This window comes from Leopardus geoffroyi, chromosome A1 (assembly GCF_018350155.1).
Source record: "Leopardus geoffroyi isolate Oge1 chromosome A1, O.geoffroyi_Oge1_pat1.0, whole genome shotgun sequence".
In the NCBI taxonomy this organism is placed as follows: domain Eukaryota; kingdom Metazoa; phylum Chordata; class Mammalia; order Carnivora; family Felidae; genus Leopardus; species Leopardus geoffroyi.
The window spans coordinates 216,082,427-216,094,437 of NC_059326.1; positions in this window are offsets into that span (position 1 = coordinate 216,082,427).

Below are 12,011 nucleotides of genomic sequence, written 5' to 3' on the forward strand. Positions count from 1 at the left end.
ATGTGATAGAAAGGAGACGCACAGCATAAACTTAGGTGTTGTCTTAAGCAGTTGAAAGAACAAACTAGATCTGAACTGAGGTGAAGAAGACAGCAAAGGAATTGGCCTGAGAGGTGTGTTGGTGTACTGTCCTCATTCTTGAAATTTCATAGAAGATATTGTTTCTGAATTATAATTTATTTCATATCCTCTATCTGTACTATCATTATTAGCATATCTTAAGGGTTATTTTAATTTTAAAAAAATGATGCCAGAAATATCGCATTTATTTAAATAATGAGGCTCTTTTTCTATAATTTTGCAGACGACTTCTTTTTGCAGTTTAAGTCAGTTTCAGTAGTAATTAGGGAAAATATATTCATAATTGTCATCTAAGTATGTGCATGCACTTTCAAATGTATATTGGGTGCATGCAGGCATTTGATTCTGCTTTGAATGTCTTTAAGATTCACAATTGCCTTACCCACTTGAAAGGACTCAATGATAAATTAAAGTAGATATTGATGTTTAATTAAAATAATTTATATCCAAATTTTAAAATCTTAAAAGTATGATTACATGACTTACAGGTTTCCTTTTCCCCTTACCCTTACTTTTGAGTGATTACAAAATGATCAACTTCTGGAATTAAAAAAAAAAAAAAAAAGTTTACAGACAGCATAACCTGTTTTCAGATAAAAATCAGTAAGACATCCTGCGTACTAAGCGTGTTATTTTTTTAAAGACCACATCCGGTAATGTCTATTAAGCTTTAAAATGCATATATTCTATGAACCACCAAGTAAGCTTTTCTATATAGTTACCCCTGTTTTTTAATAGCATTCTTTCCTTGTGTTGACTTTTTGTTCTCTAATTTAAAACGCTCTGAGGACACAAATGTCAAGTAAATTGCCTGTAATTGCATTCATACTTGTTATTAAATTCCATTAATAAGTATACTCTAAATATATATGAAAAGGAAAGTATGCATTCGGGCTTTAATTTTCATGCTAATCTTCTGCTTATTTTCTAATCAATGCTGAAAAAAGGCTTAAGATGCTCTTCAGCTTCTACTCTGGAGGTCAACAAGGACAGCAGGAGCAGAGAGCTGATAAAATGGGGGGTACAAGGCAGAGCGAGCCACCGTGATTATTTTCTCAGTGTCTGTTTTGCAGGAAGATCTTGTTATCTCAAAACTCAAGAAGATTATAAAGGTTATTTTTCAAGGTAGGAGACGTGTCAAAAAAAAAAAACTACTCAATCATGCTGTCAAAGATTTGTGTAGCTGAAAGCAGAATTTGTATTAGAAAATATATTTGTCTATTATATCCGATAAAACTGAGAATTCAAAATTGATAATTAAATTTGTTTCCTAAACTTGATGAAGTCAAACAACTGAGGATTCTAAAATACTGTGATTATTTTGAAATGTAATGAACTTTAGAAAAATGAACATATCACACTACAGAAACCATAAGAGAATGGAGACTTAATTTCAGGTTTTATATTATTTTAATTTCTAATTTAATCATTAATAACATGTCCACAGATACTTATTTCTAAATATGAAACATATACTTACTACTATAAAGCATTTATCTAAACCTATCTCTTCACATAATAAAATATATTTAAAATATTTGGAGATTTTTACAGTATAATGTGTGTTTGTATGTGTGTTTATTTTAAAAGAGAAAGGCATAAAAAGTGTTGACATATCAATAGCATTGTAAGCAACTCTTTGAATTTCAAATAAGAGCTTCTCATATTACCTTTTCAAGTAATAATCCAAAATTTATTTCTTTTTTTAAGATTCTGATTCATGGTTCTAAACTGTTGCAAAAAACTATAAAGAGTAATTTATTAATCAATTTTAGTAGTGAAAATATAAAAGCAAGGAAGGACACTTATTTATCTTCTGTTATTTTTTGTGAAAAAAAGAAAACATTTACTGATTGAGCTATCTATAAACAATTATTTGAAAGAGTAACTTTTATACCACAGGTGGTATTCGGGATGCTGAATACATATTTGGAGTAAAATGTTTTTAAGGAGTATAGTAAGTGACAAACTGCTACCCTTTGACAATATTTGTAATTCATATATGTTCTTAATAATTTTAAGCAACCTGAAATTTTATAACATAAAATTATACATATTTCATAACAATGTCTATACACAAAGTGCATAAAATCAATAAAGAGAGCTCCAAACCATAATTTGAAAAAAAAATTACACAATAATTTGGTAAAATGATGATTGATTTTAATGTTTTCATTTATCATTGATATTTTGATATTTTTACGTCTATACTCAATTTAGAATTGCAAGAGTTGTATCACATTCATTGTGGACAAAGGGGGTGTATTCCAGTTCTTCAAGTCATGTAACTTTCTGTGATTATATTCCAGAAGTATAAAATGATTTTCAGTAACATAAAGTTGTAAAATAGCATAATAAGTAAGGCCTTTTATAATACAGTTACACAGGTAAGAAACCATTTTTTTTCTGGAACAATTTTATCTAGACTTTTCTTGTTTCTACACTTAATGGTAGCGGAAAATTTAGCATTGAATAACTTGCTTATTAAATATTTAGCAGGAATGCATTGCATGCACCATAATTTGCATTTTTGTGGGGAATCTAAACTTTGAAAAAATTATTTACAAGTATGCTGAATATTGCCAAAGAGAAGAATACTACAAGTTGAATTAGGAAAATCCAGAGGAATGTATTCTTAATACAGTTTAAGGAAAGAGACTGTACATCCCAGTTTGCCTGGAAGAGGTTAATTTATGCCCATTATCCAGGCATAATTAACAATTGTCCATTTGATGATCAAAATTGTTAATGCTTACACAATAACTGATATTGCCACCCTAATTAAGACCATCTTAATAATCACTTTCTCTCAATTGCATTTCAAACTTCTCATAAACAACAAATATTCAAAAAACTAGGCTTTTCAGGAATTCAATAAAATTTACATTGTTGATTCAAATGGGTAGCATGTATGTTTTTGTTTTTTTTGTTATCAGTGTAATGAAGAGGCGAAGCTATGATGATCTTATGGAAATTACTATAACCTCACCTTGATGGGTGGTCAACTTACTTTGACATGGACATGTCCTTAAGAAGTGTACAGAAAAAAATATCAAAAATATTCTTGAAACTAAGTTGTGGATCTTTTAACATAAAATGAATGGATAATTAGCTGTGACTGAAAGTGCCATGCCAGGAGGAATGGGAGTAATAGCAATCTGGCAAGTTATTTAGCACCAAGCTATAGTTAAAATTGGCTAAACTATAGAATGTTTCTACATGCATTTGAGCTTTTATTTCATAGAAATTATCCAATGTCACTTAAAGGAATACACATCTTAAATTTCTGATTTCCTTCATGGGGGTAAGCTCTTATTCACTCTAAGATACCCTCTTATTTTATAAGAATTACTTTCCAGAGGATGAGAGACAAGAATTTGTTCAGCTGTTTTTGTCTATTGTGTGCCTTCCCTAACTTTTCACTTCCTCTAGTGCTGACAGACTTAGGTGTCCACCCCCCAGGTTTCCCCCATTTCTTTGAGAATCTGTGGCTTCCAGTCAGTCCCGATACTGTCATGTTGTTACTTCTTGGTTCCAAGGGATAGACGCCACTTTTGATTGGGCAACTAAGTGTACCAAAGAGTTTATAAAGTCAATGGCAAACCAGAGCACCAGAATTGTACAAGAATTAAGAAAGACAAGACACACCAAAAATCCTTCCACAGAAACACCTTAATCTAGTATTGTTGCCCCGTTGCTACTTAGCACTCTACATGTTCACTGCTTTGGGACACTGGTTGCCAGGCAGCTCCAGTAAACTTCACTGATCCTACTAAATAATATTTACTTACACCTTTGAAAGACAGCAAATAAATAAAAACCAATGAAGAAGGCCAGTGTGTGGTTGGTGGGTGTTATATGTGGACTGTGGTCCATCAATCTCATTCATGTGGTTTCTCGTATTCCAAGGAGTGAGCTTGAGATAGTGGCCCTGGGGCAATGTTTGAAGAGGAAAAGAAAGAAGTTAATAGAGGTCATCTCCTGAGCTCTCAAATGTCATGTGAGAACAATTCTCTTGGTCAAAGGAAGTCATATTTCCAGATTTAATGGATTCAATGGATGAGGAAATACACCCTGCTTCATGATAGAAGAATGGCAAAGATATTGCCAAAAAGCATAAACAGGGTTAGGAGGTATTATTGAGCCCATTAAAAAACTCAACCTTAATACCTAAAACAAAGAGAGTATAGACAGCTAAGTTAGCCACAGAGAGAACAGTTTATTTTATTCTATTAAGCACATGATGTTAGGTGGTAAAAACATACCCCAGATGACTATATCAATGAAGGAGGAGTACCCTTGGACTGTTTCTTCCTTTTCATAGTGGCATTTTATTCTCAAGCCATTCAAATATGTTTTCAAAAACAGAGCAGAATTTTTTCTGAATGCAAAGATTCTATTGATTCATACTATTTTTTCAGTGCAAATACAGAGATAAAAGGGAATATCCAGGCATTAATAAACTTCTGATAAAAATAACATTCAGAATGGAAAATATGTGACATCTTTTGGTATTAAGACAGAAATATGAGATAAGTTAATTAAATAATAAATGACATAATTTTAGTTTTGTCTATATCTTCCATTGTGGCATAGACCTTTATTGCCCATAACAAAGCACCACAGTGAGAACAGAGAATTGGCCAGTTCAAACTGACTTACTCATTGTGAGTTCACAGTAGGTAAGAGAGAAGGAGGAAGCCATGTATGCGAGAAAGGGAATGACTTACCTGTTACTGAACTTCTGCCATCCTAGAAGAAAGCAAGACTTTTTGTTACTTTAGCATTCTGTTGTTCACCTCCTTGACCCACTTGCAAGAATCCGTGATCATTACAGTGGTCGGAGAATCCAATTTGTTTGCAAAGACTCTCATGGAAAAGGAGTTTAGAAATCTCCCTCGCTAATATCTTTTAGGGTCTTGTATGAATTTCTGTCAAGTGTATCTTCCTGTTGTGCAATCTAACTCACTCCTGCTGTGATTTAAAAAAAAAAAAACACAAAACTTCATACCTTCTACTCTCACTGGAAATGAAGAGCAGCTGGTTATAATCCTCCTTCTTGAAGGTTACAATTTAAAAGTCACTTACTTAATCTGCTCTGACAAAACTTATGAATCTTGGAATATTTCCTTTGCTAGTAGATTGAAAGTTTGTAAGTGATCATATGTCATAAAACTATTAGCACATTAACACAGCAGTAGACCAACAGAGTGGAGATAGATAGCTCCTATATGTACTTTTCCTTTGTTCGCTGTATTACCTCTGTTGATAGTTTTGGAAATAGACATAGTTCAGGTGGGTTTTTTTTTGTTTGTTTGTTTTTGCTTTTTTTTCCATCTTTTTTTGGATCACAGTCACTAAATTAAGTGTTTAAATTTATACACAAGTTGGAATAGGAGAAGAAAAATGTGAGCATATACACAAATCTTAAACTTTAATTTTTAGAAAAACTAGAAAATCTGTATGAACATAATGTATTTTATTATGCAATTTTTATTTCCTCAACTTTCAATGTAAGCAGTGAGAACATGACAATCTAGTGTGGTTTGGGAGTTGGTTGAATGATGCAAAAAAACTGCTGGATTTCAGAATTGAATTAGATAAATAATAGTCAGTAGACAGGGGTTGACACGCTTAGGAGAGAACAAGGATATATCCAAGTGATGTATGGCATAGTAAACTCCAGAAAGACCATCACCAAACGTGTAACAGGCTCAAATATCATTTCTCTACACTGCTTGTTTAATACAGCATCTCAGCCTGACTGCCAGTGCAGGCAGTAATGTTAGCAGCTTGAAGGATTTTCCCCCCAGCATAGCCTTTTGATGCATTCAGAGTTCCCATAGTTCTAGACTCACCAGGACATCTTTCTGTGGTTCCAATTCATGTCTTAGAAAAGCTCAGTATGAGAATGTAATAGCTGCACCAAAAGATTATTTTCTTTCCTCGTTTTTAATTTTTCCTATATGCCATTTGAAGTATGTGAAACAAAAATGGTAATAACCAGGGTTTTAGAAAGACAGCTATTTGAAGAATGCAGTGGTCAGAGAAATAAACAAATAAACACCAAAAGAACCCAAATCAAAACAAAAAATCCTCATATATTCTCTACTACTGGCCAAAGAGTGAAACATTTGTTACTTACAAAGCTGTAGCAAGTCTGGTGCAGCTTGGAGGAACAAAAATGTCTTCATATCGGTTCTCATATTTTTGACCACTCTTTAGATTATTACAATATTCTAGGAAAATCAAGGAAAAATAATGTTTCAGATACAATATCTTATTTACAAGAAAATTGACAGTGAGCCTATTGGTGAACTTTCTTACATATTTGCCCCCAAATATGAGACCAATATATCTTCTTCTAGAGGATTCCACAGATAAAGGGCTTGGTGTTCAATTTCATTATCTTCTCAGACATGCGGAAAGTGCAGCTCCAAAAGGGCACACTCAGGTAAAACCAATCTTCTAATATTTATTGTTGAATATCCATTTTCACACTCAATTAGACGTGTATCCTATTATCATGTGATGATGTCTTTTATCTTCAGATTTCCCAAATTTTCAGAGGTTGTTCAAGTCAATCATGATAGATCTGCCTATAGTCTATTTTCACATAAAATTCACCACAAAAGTCAGTGGCTTTAAGCAACAATAATATAGTATTGCCCACGCATCTCATCTTTGGCAGACTTATTTATGGCAGACTCTACCAGCTGGTCAAGAGCCAGCCGATAACATGTGTGCTAGATCTCATTCTCCTTCTGAGATCACAGACCTAAGTAGGACATAGTGTCATGCAGATGGGAGAGCCACAGGAGGGCATCAGAAAGAGGTAAGTTCTCTTTCAGACTGAAGCTCAAAATCACAATCATTTCAATCCTTTATCACTAGTAAATAGGTCACTTGGCCAGGCCCAAGTGAAGTGTTCAAATATATGCACTGGCTGTTAGCGAGAGGGACACAAAAATTACGTCAGGAAGCATGGATATCTAGAAGGTTAAAAATTTAGTGTCAGTAATAAGTCTATCATATAGCTCTAAATCTGTTCAATTTTCCGATATTATCCTTCTCTCCTAGCTTCTTCATTGTCACCATGCAGAAGAGAAAGGAATGAGAATTACTAAAACCTTTCCCCTCAAATTTAGGACGAGGATAAAAATATTCTTTCTCTGTCTCTCCGTCTCTCTCTTTCACATACATACTTGCACAGACACCATTTTTCTAGTAGTTTAGATATCTTCCATATCAAAGGAATATCTAATTAAATTTGCTGAGGATTTTTATGAAGAACAGATATTAGATTTTGTTAAATGGTTTTTGAAATCTATTGGAATGATTCATGCACTCATTTATTTAATCAGTATTTACTGAGGACCTACTAAGTGCCAATCAGGCACTGGATTTACATCCATAGGGGGAAATGACAACAACAAAAAACAAAGTTCCTTGCCCTGTGGACCTTACGTTCTACCGGGGTGAGAAAGATTTTAAAAGTGATAAAAATAATGAATAGTTAATATATACATTATAGTGAATTGTGTTTACTGATAAAGACAAAAATAAATCAGGGAAGAGAAATGAATATAGAGCGAATAGGAGGGAAGTTTGCAAATTCATGTATGGTGGCCAAGAAAGACATGAATGAGGGGTAAACATCTCTAAAGGAAATGACTCTTTTTTAACATGTGGGATGGGATATACTTATATTCTGGTAATAAGTAATGCCATACTTCAAATGAAACATCGTTATGGTATATTGTTTCTTTATTGTATTACTACAATATTTATTGTATTACTACAATTATTACTTTATTGTATAATCTATTTGTTAGTATTTGTTAGTATTATCTTTAAGTGTTGAGTAGTTATTCAAAAGTATATTCAGTTTTTCCTTTTGCTATGCTATCTTTGCCAGTTTCTTTTTTTGATCAGTGTTTCTCTAGATTCAATTATTCTTTCTTTAACTATATTTGAAATTTAAAACACTTTCTTCAACTATATTTGGAACACTTTTCCAGTGAAATTTATTGGCTAGGTCTCTTATTTCTAGGGCAGGTAATTCTACATTAATTATCTGAACTACTTTGATGTTTCTAAAAAAAAAATTATATCTTCTTATGTAAGAATATTATGCATTGGGTGAATAGATAGATAGATAGATAGATAGATAGATAGATAAACACTCTAGTGCTAGGCCACAATTAACAGAACAATTGATTTTTTTTAATGAATAAAAATGTTCAAACCCAAAATACAAACATCAGCTAGAAGAGTCTATTTTATAATATTTATATGCTATAACATATATCAAATACTATATGTACTATTGAAATAAATAATATATAATAACTGCATAACTGCATGGGTTTCTCCTATATTAGCTAGTATATGCATATGTTTGTCAGCTTTTGAATATAGACCTTGTGACAGATACTTTAATTTGTCAACTTGACTGAGTCATGGGATACCCAGAACTTCCCAAACTCTATCTGCTTGAATGTTAAGGCAAAGTTACGGCAATAGTTAAATTCTATACATAAGCATCTGGTTATTAATATTCTCTCTTGAGTGGGTTGTACCTCCCTCTTTTGTATCTATGAAGATTAAAAGTAGGGATATACAATTAAAAATTTATTTTTCCTATTCATATCCTTAAGAGTCTAGTTATCTCCATTCTGTAATTACCAAGTAGCAGCAATACTTATAATACAGTCCAATATAAAAATACCATCTAAATATTAGTTGTATGAATGTATGCTAATATCCATCTTAGAAAGTCTTTTTTTAATTTTCTTAAACTAGGTGGATATAATGGCAACTATGAAATAACTTGAAAAGAATGTGTGGGGAAGTAGAAAGGAACATAAATTTAGACATCTTTTTTAGATTACTGTTTTTACAATGGACAGCAGAGAATTAGGAAATTCCTAGAGGTAAATGTTGGGTCAAGGAAATTTTTTTAATATGTATTTTTACAATAAAATTCTATAAATGATATACAAGAGAGAATGCTTAAGGATAAAGGGTAAAAAAGGGAGATTTCAGTATTGCAGTGTTGATGGTGGGGTATGGCATCCATATCACAAAAGGAAGACCTTAGATAAAAGTAAGGGCATTTTAGGTCACCCGTCTGGCTCAGTCAGTAGAGCATGTGACTCTTGATCTCAGAGTTGTAAGTTTAAGCCCCATGTTGGATGTAAAGATTAAAGTAAAATCCTTTTTTTATTAAAAAATAATTTTAATGTTTATTTATTTATTTTGAAAGAGAGAGAGAGTAAGAGAGAAATGCCAAGTTCTCTCAGTGCAGAGCCCCACACACTGCTTGATCTCATGAACTATGAGATCATGACTTGAGCCAAAATCAAGAGTCAGACAGTCAGTTGACTGAGCCACCCAGGAGACCCTAAAAATAAAATCTTAAGAAAAAATGCAATGGCATTTCTTAATTTGTGATATGAGCAAAGCCAGAAGATAAACCTCCAGATGAAGGAGCATTGTTAAGCCTGGTTGTGGAAGTATGAGGTTTTTCTCCTCTGATTACTTTCAATTTTTTTCAAATGAAATGTTAGGAAAAGTTTTCTGTTGAGTATATGGGGGCGGGTACAAGGGATAAAGTTTTAAATAGAAGGACGGGATATAAAGTAGCTATATAGGAAAATGGGAATGAGAAGTTAATAGATACATATAATAATTTCCACTTGGGATTCATGCACATAAATAAAGGGGGACCTTGTAACACACACACACACACACACACACACACACATATAGATAGATAGATAGATAGATAGATAGACAGATATTCAGGGTCAGATGTGAACTCAGAATGGATTAATAACTGGGATAACGTTTGTCCAGTTGCATATGACAAAGGGGAAAAATTGTATAAGACTAGGTGATTGTACGGTTAAGAAAGGAAGTCAGGAAGCTGACTAATGAATAGTGAAAATCTTATGACATCAATAGGTAGGACTTCTCAGTGGAGTCAAAGGATTGCAGAGAATAGCACTTAGAATAAGTTAACTGGGGGAATACATGATATTTGGGGGACAGGATTCTTAAAATATGCATTTCAGACAAAAGACAGTTACTAGTGCTGAGAGTCTCGAAAGTGTGACCATGTGAGCAGTTAGCTCAGTAGAGTAAGAATATGGTCATTGTAATTTTGATTTTATAGTTGTGTGACAGCTTGGCTGGATTTCCTTCATTGCCCTGTAAATACTATTCTCGAAGATTTTCTGCCACTGAATGCTACTAGGGAGAAATTTTGAGAGCATCCTGATCTTACCCCTTACCCTACATGAATTTCACCACTCCCAGTGTGTCCTTCAAATAGCCATAATACATGAAGCATTGATTATTCCTTAATTAATTAATTATTGGAAATTAATTTTTTTAATGTTCATTTACTTTTTTAAATTTTTTTTTCAACGTTTATTTATTTTTGGGACAGAGAGAGACAGAGCATGAACGGGGGAGGGTCAGAGAGAGGGAGACACAGAATCGGAAACAGGCTCCAGGCTCTGAGCCATCAGCCCAGAGCCCGACGCGGGGCTCGAACTCACGGACCGCGAGATCGTGACCTGGCTGAAGTCGGACGCTTAACCGACTGCGCCACCCAGGCGCCCCAATGTTCATTTACTTTTGAGAGAGAGAGAGAGAGAGCACACAAGCGGAGGAGGGACAGAGAGAGGGAGCTAGAGGATCCTAAGTGAGCTCTTATCTGACAGCAGAGAACCTGATGCAGGGCTCAAACTCACGAATGGTAAGATCATGACCTGAGTCAAAGTCAGACCCTTAACCAAATGAGTCACTAGTTTTCTTTAATATGTTGTGTTTTCTATGTTAGGTGAATTAATTATGAATATCTTCAATATTCTTACAATGTGTACTTCACAATTATTAGCTTCTAATTCATTTTATTTAGTTTTCCTCTGATTTCTCAGTGATTATTTCAGGTTTCTCATGTAGTCTACTGAATTAGGTACTAATATAAGGGAATGCCACTACTATATATTTTTCTTACTCTAATTTGTTCCTACAATTTTGCTTTTATTTCTCAGCTTGTTTAGTTCTGCATTATCTGTTTGGCATGGCATTTGAAATATAACTTATTTTTAGTGGTATTAAAGTTTGTTTTCTTATGCTAGGAGTAAAAAATATGTTTATGGACTTTAAACTTTGATAATCCATGATTTCTTCTTTTTTGTCCGTCTTTTTTATTTCCTCCTCAATTTTTGCCATCTTACTAATTTTAACATGGATGGCATAGATAAGAATCTAGCCAATTCTCCTTGGCTTCATTGCACTTTGAGACTTTTTTTTTCCAGAGATGAGACCTGAGGGCTAAGTTTGTATAATTTTAGTCTCCATATTCTGCATTTGCCTGTCCAAAGATTTAGTCTTTGATCTTTTAAAGTATAGTTAGGTTAAAATTCTTTAAATCACTTCTGATTTGAGGCATATTTTATTTTTATCCAGGGTATCTTAAGCTTTTGAGTAGCTTTTTCTGCTTCAGATTGATCCTAGGAACTAATCAAAGCACTAGTGATTGTTGTACATAAAATTGCTAATCTATAGCACAGAAGAGAAACTTCAAAGGGTGTGAAGGGGCTCCTGGGTAGCACAGTCAGTTAGCTCAGGTCATGATCTCGCGGTTTGTGGGTTTGAGCCCCACGTTGGACTTTGTGCTGACAGCTCAGAGCCTGGATCCTGCTTCAGATTCTGTGTCTCCCTCTCTCTCTTGCCCTCCTCAATGCTGTCTCTCTCTCTCAAAAATAAATAAACATTAAAAAAAGTTTTTTTAAAAGGGTGCGCAATATCAATTTTTCTCTGTCCAGGAGGCACTGAGCACCTCAGCTTTCTTTTTCCATATTATTCCCTACTTAATTACTCCTTAGTGACACTTTAAGTATTGAAGAATAAGG